This window comes from Garra rufa, chromosome 5, assembly GCF_049309525.1.
Source record: "Garra rufa chromosome 5, GarRuf1.0, whole genome shotgun sequence".
NCBI lineage: Eukaryota > Metazoa > Chordata > Actinopteri > Cypriniformes > Cyprinidae > Garra > Garra rufa.
Window position 1 is genome coordinate 48,996,331 of NC_133365.1, and position 13,649 is coordinate 49,009,979.

Here is a 13,649-nt window from a genome sequence, read left to right on the forward strand (position 1 = left end):
AGTGCAGACTTTGAATCATTTGATTTAGACTGAAATTTTGGAGAGGGTTTATGAATCTTTTGATTCAGATCGGAACTTCAGAGCGGGTTCTTGAATCATTTGATTTGGATCGGGACTTTGGAGCCCAGATCGCAAATCATTTGATTCCGATCAGGACTTTGATGCGGATCTGTGAATTTGATTCAGATTGAGACTTCGGAACGGTCAGGGTTGCGTTTCCCAAAAGCATTGTTAGCTAACTATGATCGTAAATTCCATTGAAGTCTATTTGTAACGATGGAACTTGTGACCATAGTCTGCTATTGTAGATTTTGCAGTAATGCTACAAGTGCAATGAATTACGTTTTGATTCAGTAATGTATGAAATCGAGGTTGCATAGCTAGAAGACATTGTTTACAGACTTGTATATATGATTCTGGCCCAAAATTTCCATACGGTAACAAGCCACAACAGCAGACTGCAAAAGCTGCAGAGTGATGCTTAATTAAACAAGACTGCAATTCATTTTTCTCCTATATGAACTAACAGCTACAGATGGTCGTTTGCACCATATTAGTTTGCTGGCACGGTCGCCTCTTTCTTGGATTCATAAATTCTTGGTGTTTGTTAAAATAACTGGGAACTGCTTGTGTTGCACCAGTCTAGTTTCCACCAGAAAGGTGCTCTGCAATGTTTGGATGATTGCATAAAGTCTTGGATATCTTTGAATGTCACGGGTTTGAGTGACCCAGAGTATGGAAGTGTATTGAAGTATGTCACATTGTTTTTCATTACAGTACTGTATGAATTACGTAACATCTATTATGCAACTCTCTTTATGCACCACATGGTCACATGGTCATGGTCAATTCAACATGCACATGTGTGTAAAGAAAGCTAAACTATATGAAGTTCTAATGCCTTTCTAAAGAAAGCTACAACCAAATAATGTTTATTTTAAGTAACTTTTTTGATTTACTATAATAACCATGAAAGCAACAGCTGGCAAAGACTTCCAAAGATAGATAATGACAAACCAAGGCTTATGGAATTACAGATTTCTTATCCAAGACTTCCCGAAATCCTCTAAAATGAGTTGCAGATATTAGCAGAGTGATATTTTGGTGGTTTGATTAACATTGGTAGAGCATCCACCCTGCTGAAAAGTCAAAGGTTGTGATTCACCAGCAAGACAATACTGGTTGAAACAACCATACTTGCTAGATTGGCTGATGAACAGCATGTTCACATTTCCACCATCTAGACAAACACCAAACTAGCACTAATGAATGTGAATTCATGCTGTTTTATTTCAGCGGGGCAGAAGCTGCTGACCTGTTGGAGTGTGTTAATATTGAAGATGGTTCGTGTTTTAACATATCCCACAAGCCCTGTGTGACCTCTCCCGCTGAACATGGCACGAGAAAAAGGCCAGTCGGACTGCTGTTCAGGGACGGCAGGATAGCGATGGATGCGCTCTCACTTCGATCAGTACATGTCATTGATGAATTGACAAAAACGCCTCTGGCGTCTGACAGCTGATCGATACTGAAAATATGTGACGGACAAATGGAAAAGTACAGGAGCAGCTAATAACTGTCACGCAGGAGATCTAACTGTAGTCATCCAGCCCTTCAGCATCCATATGAGCATAAATTATGTCAATAACATGATTTATCTGGAGTTACATTATGCTTTGTAACAGATTTTTATTTTTAGCTTATTTTAACTTTTTTTCTACAGAAGTTTTTCTCATTTCTTTCTCACAAGGATTTTTCTGACATTACAGACCTTTTTTTCAGATTGGATGCTCTTCTGTTCCGTTCTCCATAGGAACCTATTCAAATAGCACCAATCTGTTTTTAATGTAGCTAAAGTCGTCAGCTTCGTGTCATCTACACACTCAACTTGGAAGAGTGAGGTACTGACAAATGACGGTCATTGCGATATTGCCAAGTGATGGCGCTATGGAGCATGTGCTTTTTTAAAACATTTTAATAGGTCTAACATTAGATTATTAACTCGGAATTTAAACTAATTTGACTAGAATCTGATTGAGAACCGTTAGATATTGCTGAAAAAACAAACAAACAGCTAAAACCAGCCTAGGCTGGTTGGCTGGTCTTAGCTGGTTTTAGCTGACCTCCCAGGCTGGAAAAGTGGCCAAAACCTGTTAAAACCAGCCTGCTGACCAGCTAAAACTAGGCTGGTTGACCAGCTAAAACCAGCCAACCAGCCTAGGCTGGTTTTAGCTGTTTTTTTCATCAGAGGGAATGCCCTTTCACAATTTTGTATCACTCCGCTTGTTCTAGTCGGGTCTATTTTTTTTCCGAGTGTCATGGCGGGCACCCAGATACCCTAACATTTCATAAATATTACTGGTTTTGTGTCACGAAATGTAGAGTTAGGAGGTTTTCAGGGTGAAAATGTTCTTGTTTATAGTTCAAATATGTAGTTTGTTAATAAAGATAACATCTATTTGAAAATTTGCTCCGTCGTTTTCAGACCAGATGGTCAGCAGGCGTTCTGCACTCATTAATTCACTCAAGAGAGGTCTCACCACGGCCAGATCTTCTGGAATTTACCGCTGGCTCTGATGTCTCTGTAGTGGTTACACATGAGATATAATTCGTTATGGGTAAATCTAACGGTAGTCTTTGGTCTCATTAATCTATTATTTGTTCCAGAGAAGAAGATAGTTTTGGCAAAATCGCACGTTTATGTAAATTTAATGCTGTATATCTGAACGCTTCCTTTACTTTTGACTGAATTGCCTAGCCACTTTTTGATAGCTGTTTTTGTTGTTGTTTATTAAATATTATTATTCAATAAATAAAAATGTATATAAACAATATTTTAAATAATGTATTTAATAATAGTGTTTAGTATTGAGAAACGTGTGTATTCGTAATGGTGATTTTAGTTACATTGTTCCACCTTTAGATCAAGTGTTTTTATCAGTGGTCAGCAGTAGAAAGTGACTTTGGGACTTTTAAACTGAAAGTTATAAGCAGAAGTTATTTTAGCTTCAACAGCAGTTTGACACAGCGAATAAATGCACTTAACAGCAAAATCACCCTTAACAGATGAAAGGATATCAACGCTTTCTTCAGTAAACATTCAAACTAATGTCATATCATGGTGAATATGAATAATGAATGCTCTATCAGATGCAGGTATGTTAATCACTCGCTCAATCCATCTCTCTCATATTACTCATACACAATACAGTGAGGTTTTAATGCAGTAATACAACAGGCTTTCAATGAAGCAACTCAACATTCGTTCGTTACTAGTTCGAAAGTGACGTTTTGGAATTAGTAACATAGGCTTATGCTCAACTGATCAACCGTCAAACTTTGATTTGAATTCGTGGTGGAAGTTTGTACAAAAAGAGGGCTTTTAAAGACACTCTGTTGTTATTTTGTTTATGTATTTACACACTTGTGCCGTCGAACTGTTGTATAAACGCAATATCACACTACTTGAGATATGGCTGTATATTGGCACTCTGTGATTACCTACGGCACACAGCTTGTGGCCTCATGCCTACGGCGAATCACAGCCGTGCCGATATACAGCCATATCTCAAGTCTACTTGTGTGATATTGCTCATATGTGACCCTGGACCACAAAACCAGTCATAAGGTTAAATTTTACAAAACTGAGATATATACATCATATACATCACAGCTCACTAAATAAGCTTTCTACTGATGTATGGTTTGTTAGGATAGGACAATATTTGGCCGAGATACATCTATTTGAAAATCTGGAATCTGAGGGTGCAAAAAAATCAAAATACTGAGAAAATCACCTTTAAAGTTGTCCAAATTAGGTTCTTAGCAATGCATATTACTAATCAAAAATTACATTTTGATAGGTTTACAGTAGGAATTTTACAAAAAATCTTAATGTAACATGATCTTTACTTAATTTCCTAATGATTTTTGACATAAAAGAAAAATCAATAATTTTGACCCACACTATGTATTTTTGGCTATTGCTACAAATATACCCCAGCGACTTAAGACTGGTTTTGTGGTCCAGGGTCACATATACATTTAATTTCTGGTAATGTTCACACTGCAGTTCCTGTAAAAATGACTACTCCTGTCTTTAAAACTGTTCTGTATAAACTGAGTTTGTGTGGCCGTTGAGTAACTTTAACATTCATGCGAGTACAAAGTGTTTATAAGCTATGAAAAAATGTAAACCATTTAGAAAGATAAAAATAAACTTTATCATTATCTTGTGAGATAGTCAGCGAAAGTTAATGTGAGAAAAAGAGGTCACAACTGTAAATTGTAATTACTACTTTATTTCTCACACATTTCTCAAAACTAACAAATATTTCTAACACTCCTAAATGTGCCTTCATATCACGAATACAACTTTAAGAATGATTTAATTACGTATTAATTTATTTTTATTTACACTACCATTTAAAAGTTGGAGGTCAGCATTTTTCTTAATGAATCAAGGATGCATTAAATCGATCAAAAGTGGCAATGAATACTTTTTCATTTTAAATAAATGCTGTTCTTTTGAACTTTCTACTCATCAAAGAATCCTGATTTAACAAATAATAATGGTTTCCACAGAAATAAGAAGCATCACAACTGTTTTCAACATTGATAACAATCAGAAATGTTTTTTAAGCAGCAAATCAGCATATTAGAAGAATTTCTGAAGAATCATATGACACTGAAGACTGGAGTAATACTGAAAATTCAGCTTTGGATCATAGAAATAAATGAAATTTTAAAATATGTTCAAATAGAGAACAGTAGAGAAATAAAGTTGCAGGTGTGACATAAAGCGTCAAGAAATAATGTGAAATTATGAGATGCAAATAAGCTATTATAATGTTAATCGTAATATGATGTCATTGGTGAAAACTGTGAGAAATGAACTCAGAATTAGTTTTAACTTTAAGTTGAAATTTACTTATTTGTTTATTCAGATGCAGAAATGACCTTCTATAAAAAGCAGAAGCTTAACAAAGTAAAAACTGCTGAACATAAACTTGTTTAAAGTTGCTAATATTGTTTTAAAATGAAACAAAAAAGATAGGAATGTGTAAGATGCTTCTGAAGATTAGAGTCAGTTTGAATATCAAGCAGGAATACATCAAGTTTTACATCAGTGTGTAAATCATTTTCTCGCATTTTAGTTGCATAATCCCCACTGAAATGAATGCATTTGCAGTATTCTCTCTAGTGTATGCACACCTTTAAATTGCTGCCATTTCTGTTTTTTTACAGTTGGAAAAAAAAATGTTAACCAATGTAAATTTAGGTAATTAAATATGGAAGACTGTTTCCACCACATCATAAAAAAACTTTAATCTTACAATTCAGATTTATTTCTTTAACTTAAAAAATAATTGGTCTGCGCCAATAGCCTCGTGGGCAGGGTGGCAACATATCGCAGTTTCACTTTGCCCGACCCAAGTTCCTGAGTCCCGGCTTGCAGTCCCATTCTTGCCCTCTCTTTCTCTCTCTCACACTGTCCTATCCTAATAAAAAAGGAGAAAATGCCAAAAGTAAATGGTTAAAAAATAAAAAAAAATCTTGCAGTCATAAAAATCAGTATGGAAGCCCATTTCCGTCACTGAATAATTTTTTTAAAATGTTATTACAACTTTTAATCTCACAATTCTGACTTTTTTTTCTTAGAAGTGAGTGATATAAACTCGCAGTTGCAAGTTAGCAAATCAGAATTGCGAGATATAAACTCAAAATTGCGAGAAATAGTCAGAATTGCGAGATAAAAACTTGCGATCCTGATTTCTTTTTGCAGAATTGTGAGATATAAATATGCAATTGCATATTATAAAGTCAGAATTTCAAGATAAAAAGTTGCAATTGTAACATTTTTCTCGCAATTCTGACTTTTCAGAATTGAGACACTCAAAATTGCGAGAAATAAAGTCAGAATTGTGAGAAAAATACTCACTATTCTGACTTTTTTCGCAGAATTGTGAGATATAAACTTGCAATTGCATGTTATAAAGTCAGAATTGCAAGATATTATAAACTCACTTCTGAGAAATAAAGTCAGAATTACGAGTTTGTCTTGCAATTTTGACTTTATTCAGTGGCGGAAATGGGTTTCATAGCTCAGCCATTCAACCCTGTTAATGAAAATATTGTATGAAAAATAGTCATAGCTTTATCATTAACATTTGGTCCCAAACTTATTTATTTAAACTAAATAAATAATAATAATAACAATAATTAAAAGATTTAAACTTAATTAATTATAATATAATATTAATAATACTATAATTAAAAAAAAACATTTAAAAATAGTTAAAATAATTAATAAAATCAACCTAATTATTTTAAATAAATGTTGAATAAATATTTATTTTAATAACAGTATTATAAAATGTTTTTAAAATATTGAAATATTTTATGAGACCCACTTACAGTTACAATAATAATGCATGGTGGTTAATTTTTGTTGTTCATCAATCTAGTACTTTGTAAATAGCAGGATGTTACTGTTAGTAATTTATTTTTATTTATTTACTGCAATAGGGACTGTGCATATTATCATTGTGGATATGGCAATTAAAAATTGCACTTTAAGTCAAAAAAGGTTGCATGCCAGTGGCCTGCAGTTTTGGGTTTCCCTAAGCAAGCTCCTTCATTCGGTGCACCACAATAGCTTCCAGTATTAGCAATTCAGGACTGAGGCTAAATTTGAGGTCTGGCTTGCAGTCCCATTCCTGCCGCCCTCTCTCATCCACTTTGTTTCCTATGAATATATACGGTTATATCCTAATAAAAAGGCAAAAATGCCAAAAATAAATCGAAAAAAAAAAAGTTGCAAGATACAAACTGAGACCAGAATGTAGAATTTGCATCATGTAATTCCATTTTTTCGCCGTAAAAAACAACAACAACAACAACAACAAAACATTAAAAAGTCAGAATTGTGAGATAAGAAGTCACATTAATATATTTATTTAACCCTTAAATACATGACTGTTTCGCCAATCAACATATTCGGTCTTAGCGACCCGGACATATATATCAAGCACGGATGGATCTCTAACTGCTGCAATGGCAAAAACCTCTTTTGATATTTTAAGAACTATTGCAGAAGAATACAATAGAGCATGTTTTGTTACCTTTTGAAACTTAGAAGGGTTAAATTTTAGCAGATGACCATCATCGTCAGAGCGCACTTCCACAGTACATTCAGCATCTGGCTCATATTCGCGATCTCAACCATTTTTGCAAAACTATCATTTTCAATGACTTCAAATATCATTATTTTGATCGCTGGCAGCTTTTTCACCACATCCAGTGACATTTATGTTTTATTGCATACAGTAATTGTACTGCAGTAAAGCTATTCAAAATAATTCAGTTTCTGCTGATGATATTATTTTGTTTTATGCCTGCGATAATTACGAGTGAAACATTATTGTCTATCAAACAGTGCCAACTCAAGGACTAAAGTTGAATTGCATGTATTTCGTCATCAGATATTTAAATATTCGCACAAAAAATATGCTTACACTATTACACACCTCGGGTCTCTAGCAACCCTATACACTTTTTACAAAAAAAAAAAAAACAGACATTCCTTTAAATTTAATTATTTATTTATTTATTTATTTATTTTCTTTCTTTTTGTTAGTTGTATTAGTTTTTTATTGCTCATAATGAATAGATTTAGGAATATTAAGAAAGCTGATGCCAAACTTTAAAAAATGAGGCGAGGAAGAGGGTAGTAAATGAGGTCCAGGGTTGCTAAAGACTCGAGGTATGCATATAATGGTTAATTCATTTATTTATCCATCCATCCTGTGGTGGAAACAAATTTCCATAAGTAGCACATTGCATTGAATGTAAAAAGGGTATTTTCTTGCAAACTGTACTTCAATAGTTTTTTTTTTTTTTATTATTCCTGTATCCAGTAGTAGATTTATTTACTTATTTACAGTTTGAAAAATCATTTTTTATGGTGTAACTTATGGGAAACTTATTCAGTTTTCACTTCACAATCCTACAGTATCACTTGCTTATGTCTATGTGCACTCATTCACTTGCTTGTGTGCAGTTTTTATTTGGGCGTTTTTGGACAGCTCAGTGTTATAAGTGGGCACTTCCGTGTGGTCGGTTTGGCAGTACTTAAAATGTGTCCACCCAAACCTACGCCGTTTAGTTTTTTTGTTGGCTTTTTACTGTTAAACACAAGCGTTTTGCACAGTACACGCAGACACTTCCAAGGGCCTGAAGCCTGAGGGTGGGCGGAACTTTTTATTTTAGGACGTTTCTCTCTCTCTCCTTGCTCTCCGAACAGGAGGAGCGATGAGCGAACAGACAAAATTAGAGGAAAGCTGCGGGAACTGCACAAAATCGCTGAGAGTGTCAACAAAGTCTCTGTGTTCGTAATCATATTTCACAGCATTGGCAAAGTTATTGATGGGGTAAGAACACACACATGCTGTTTACTGGGGGAGGAGAGACGCATCGGATTGCTGGCAGCAAAACTTTAAAAAACAGAGGAGAGTTATTGAGCTGTGCGATCGCATGTGTGGGCTTCTTTTTCAAAAGATCTCTGAAAGAAACTTCCTCTCACACACACACATATAAGACGAAAAATAGAGAGAGAGCTGGCATAATAGAGCACATAATTCCATCTGTTAGCATGCACAGCAGTGAAGCTGAGAGAGATTTGGCAACCGGAAATGTTCAAATTCTTGACAAAGATATGTAAACATAGCTTGGCAGAGTTTTTTTCCTCTTCCTGTCATTGGTTGCACAGCTAAAATTATCTCTGTTAGGACACACCAGCAGTTGGAGGTGTAAAAGTAATGTGAAAAAAATGTTGGAAAGAGCGAGCGTCTGAATTTATTTACATGTGCTAAAATCAGGTGGCGTTAAACACACACACACACACACACACACACACAAGCGGGAAAGGTAGATGGAGGAACAGATGCTGTGCATGGAAATGAATCATAAAGAAAGTAAGAACAAAAAAAAACACCCTTTTTATCGCTAATGTCCTCCTAGGATGACTTCCTTCTGTTGTATATTGACAAAAGCTGAATTAACTGTACTTTTCTCCTTATGCTTTCATTACTTGGAAGGATGTGAAGACAATCCTATAAACAAATAGGCCTGTTATCATTTACAAACAGACGCTGTAAATTTAACTTATTTTTTTAGGCAAGTAGTTTTTATTCAGAAAGGATGCATTAAATTGATCAAAAGTGGCAGGATAGACAATTATTGTGGTTTATATTTCAAATAAATGCTGTTTATTTTGAACTTCCAAAGAAAAATGCATCACACTTTCCACAAAGAATATTAAGCAGAGCAACTTTTTTTTAGCATTGATGACAAGAAATGCTTTTTTTGAGCTGCAAGTCAGTATATTAGAATGATTTCTAAAAGATCATGTGACACTAAGAACTGGAGTAATGATACTGAAAATTCAGCTTTGCATCACAGGAATAAATTAGATGTTAAAATATGTTTAAAAGGTGAGACACTTCTGGTGAATGGGGTAAAAAAAAAAAAGTTATCACTTTATTTACCCAATTGATTGATTACATTGATAATTGTAAACATTTTATGTATTACAAGTTTTCTAAAATGTTACGTTTAAATATGCAAGTGAGAATTATTTAATGAAATATGCATCTAGTATAAAAATCTAAACACTGGATGAAGTCAGTTTCAAAATTCTTGTTTATTTATTTATTTATTTTTTAAATATTGGAGTCAAATGCTTTTGGTCTTTCGGGTATCTCATTTTGTCACTCCATAATTCAAAAAAGATTTTGAACAGACAAAAACCATGTTTTTTTTTTTTTTTTTACCATTCTTGGGGAATAAAATGTTGTATAAAATCAAGCTAATTATATATGAACAAATCCCTTTGTAAAAACCTTCAGGATATAGACAGGAATAAAAATGTAAAGTCTGGTGTGCGTAAGTGCTACCGAAGTGGAGATTTATGGCTCAGTGTAGGAGAAAAAACTCATTTGGAGAAAACAGCCTTTAAAGATATGTATTGTAATTGAAATCTATTGACACAAATAGATAAAGTGCTATAAAAGAAACACCTAACACTGTCTTTTGGGTGTTTTCTTTTCACGAAACATGAAAAACCAAAAAGCCCAAAATCTCAAACTTGACAGGTGCATACAGTGTCTACCCTTAAAAAGAAAACAGTTATTTACTAAATTAAAACAGTTATATTACTATTTGGTTACTAGTGTACAAAAGTACTAGTGATGTTTTTCTTTGCAAACGCTACGCTACTAATAATCCGCCAGTGAAAATGGGAAAGCCCAATGTGCTGGCACAAAGTCCCTGTTCAATTTGCCTGGCAAAGGAAATGCTGTGACAACACTTCATTTTAAATTGTCTTCTGATATGCTTTGGACCAAAAATAAATCTATTTGTGTTCCTCATGTTAAGATGGTGTAACAAGATCCTTTGATATTTCTAATCATGTTTTGGTGCATCCTTTGTCATGTCTCTAATACAACTGTGAGAAAACAAACACTGCCGCGATGATATTAGCATGGTCTCTTGCACTTCATGTGTTGGAATGAGCCCATGGCAATCTATAGTTTGCATGTAAAAACATGCTTTACATGACTGAACATGACTTACATATCCAGTGTTCTTTATAAGCAGAGAAGTTATGAAAATGCTTCATCAAGGCTCATTTCAAGAGGAAATTGTGATGACATGCAGTCATTGTCAGTGAATAGCAAGTAGCTTGATAATTAAACACTTGTGCATTACCAGCTATGTTGCATGAATACATTGCTTTTTTGTTTGGTAGAACATATTCCATGTTTTGGCGAAGAAAATTATTCTTCTCTGCATTTCTCCTCTTTTTAATTTTATATTTATTTTTTTGCAGTCATAAAGCTCAGTATGGAAGCCTGTTTCCGCCACAAAATAAAAAATGAAAAAAAAGTATTACGTGCAATGTTATAAAGTCAAAATTGCAAGATATAAACCGAATTGCGAGTTTTTAACATAACATATCCCATGTTTTTGGGAATGAAAAAGATTCTTCTCTGCATTTCTTCTCTTCTCTCTCTCTCTCTTGTTTTTTTTTTTTTTTTTTTTTTTTTGCAGTCCTAAAGCTCAGTATGGAAGCCAGTTTCCGCCACTGAAAAAAAAAAAAAAAAAATGTTATTGTGACTTTTTATCTCACAATTCAGACTTTTTTTTCTCGGAATTGTGTGTTATAAAGTGAAAAAAAAAAAAAAAAATTATATATATATATATAGTGACTTTTTATTTCACAATTCTGACGTTTTTCCTCAGAATTGCATGATATAAATTAGCAGTTGCAAGTTATACTCAGAATTGCGAGATAAAAACTCGCAATTGTGACTTTTTATGCAATTCTGACTTTTTTTTTTACTTAGAATTGTGAGATATAAACTCAAAATTGCGAGAAATTAAGAATCGTGAGTTTTTAAAATAACATATCCCATGTTTTGGGGGACAAAAAAGATTCTTCTCTGCATTTTGTCTATTTTTTTCAGTCATAAAGCTCAGTATGGAAGCCCGTTTCCACCACTGAATTAAAAAAAAATTATATATATATTGCAACTTTTTATCTCACAATTCTGACATTTTTCTCACAACTGCATGTTATAAAGTCAGAATTGCGAGATATAAACTCACAATTCTGAGAGATAAAGTCAGAATTGCGAGTTTGTTCCTATGCTCCTGTTGTTCCTATGCAACATATTTACTGTGAGGGCATTTTTTTGACATAAAGTGTAAATGCCATAGCCACAATGATAATACGAGTTTACATCTTGCAATCTTGCAACTTTATTCTCAGAATTGTGAGATATAAACTCCCAATTGCGAGTTATAAAGTCAGAACTGCAAGACAAACTCGCAATTCTGACTTTATAACTCACAATTGGGAGTTTATATCTCACAATTCTGAGAATAAAGTCAGAATTGCAAGATGTAAACTCGTATTATCATTGTGGCTATGGCATTTAAAAATTGCACTTTATGTCAAAAAAATGCCCTCACAGTAAATATGCTGCATAGGAACAACAGGAGCATCCTGCAGTTTTGGGTTTCCCTAAGCAAGCTCCTTTATGCTGTGCACCACAATAGCTTCCAGTATTAGCAGTTCAGGACTGGGGCTAAATTTCACACACCTGGGTTTCTTTTTTACTAAAAAGGAGGTTGGATGACTGCTAAACACAGCACTGTGTCATCACAAGGCAATGCCGATCTGAAGAGACTCTCTGAAGAGTCCGACTTAAACCCTTCTCAGGTTGTTTTCAAAAGTATTGCCAGAATCTTTCAAATGCAAATTCAAGGTCACTCTTTTTGCTCAAGCACACCTGTTGCTGAATTTCCATTTGAACTAATGAACCTCACATATTCACAGAGCACTTACTGGAGAACATGATGGGCGGCAGCAGTCATGACACTCTGAAGCTGGGCAATTGGTAAATAGAGTGCTGCATTTGTGATGTATTTGTGTAGGCCAACCCAGAAGTTAATATCATTTTGGTTCCCTAGTCAAAAACCTAATAGGATATTTCCAATGGATTTTTTTTTTTTTTTTGGAACAGGATTATTGCAGAAAATAAACTATTACCAACAAATAATTTTTTACACATTTTGTTTACAAAATGAACACGACTTTTATAAGTTCTGAAGTCAAATACAATCACCAGAAGTAAAAGCTAAGTCTAGATAATAAATGCAATAAATTAAATGACCATTAACTTCCACCATTAAGCCTAACAACTCTTTTAGTTGAAACAACTGAAAAACACTTTGCCTGAAAGTTTAAGATAGAATAGTTTGTAAGAGTGCAATTATAAACACAATAAGGCTGTAAAAGCCAATTAGTATGTAGATGAGTTTACCTGTTCGGAGTGATGTTTAATGTCCCTGAATGCCTCTGTAGTCCCATCTAGCCACTTGTTAGCAACCACCCTTTTCAAGACAAGTAAAAGCTTTAAGAAATATGACAAAGTGGAATTACTGATGTGATAAAACGTAAAATACATCTTGAGTTTGTGTTAGCCACAGACCTTTTTTCAGCCATTTAAGTAGACACTCCTTTGTAAAACCCGCTGACTTTAGGATCATGGAAATGGAAGTGCTAAGATGCTCATTTATTTATGAATTTCGGCCTATAAAAAAATCCATCCCTGCAGGACTCTGTATTAGTTATTATTTTTTTAGTTATTTGTTAAATAATTTTGCAGTTGCATGTTATAAAGTCAGAATTGCGAAATATAAACTCGCAATTCTGAGAAATAAAGCCAGAATTGCACATTTATTTCTCAGAATTGCGAGTTTGTCTTTTTAATATTTTCTGCCCAAACATCCCTCAAAACCCAAAGTTCCTATTTTTGATTATACTGACATTGTGTTAGAATGAAACACATCATTTGAAGATTTCTAGATGCTAAAGGCTAAAGCATTTCTCATATAAATATGAGATAAACAAAATGTATATAGTTGGATTCATATATTTATTGGATGCTTTATTTGTCAAAGCATTACAAAATGTTTTTGTTAAGCAATATGAACAAAAACATGATATAATGCTATAAATTTCTTTATCTGCCTTTTTTCAATGTGGAAATTCATTTCATTATCCGTTATGGGGAAATAAC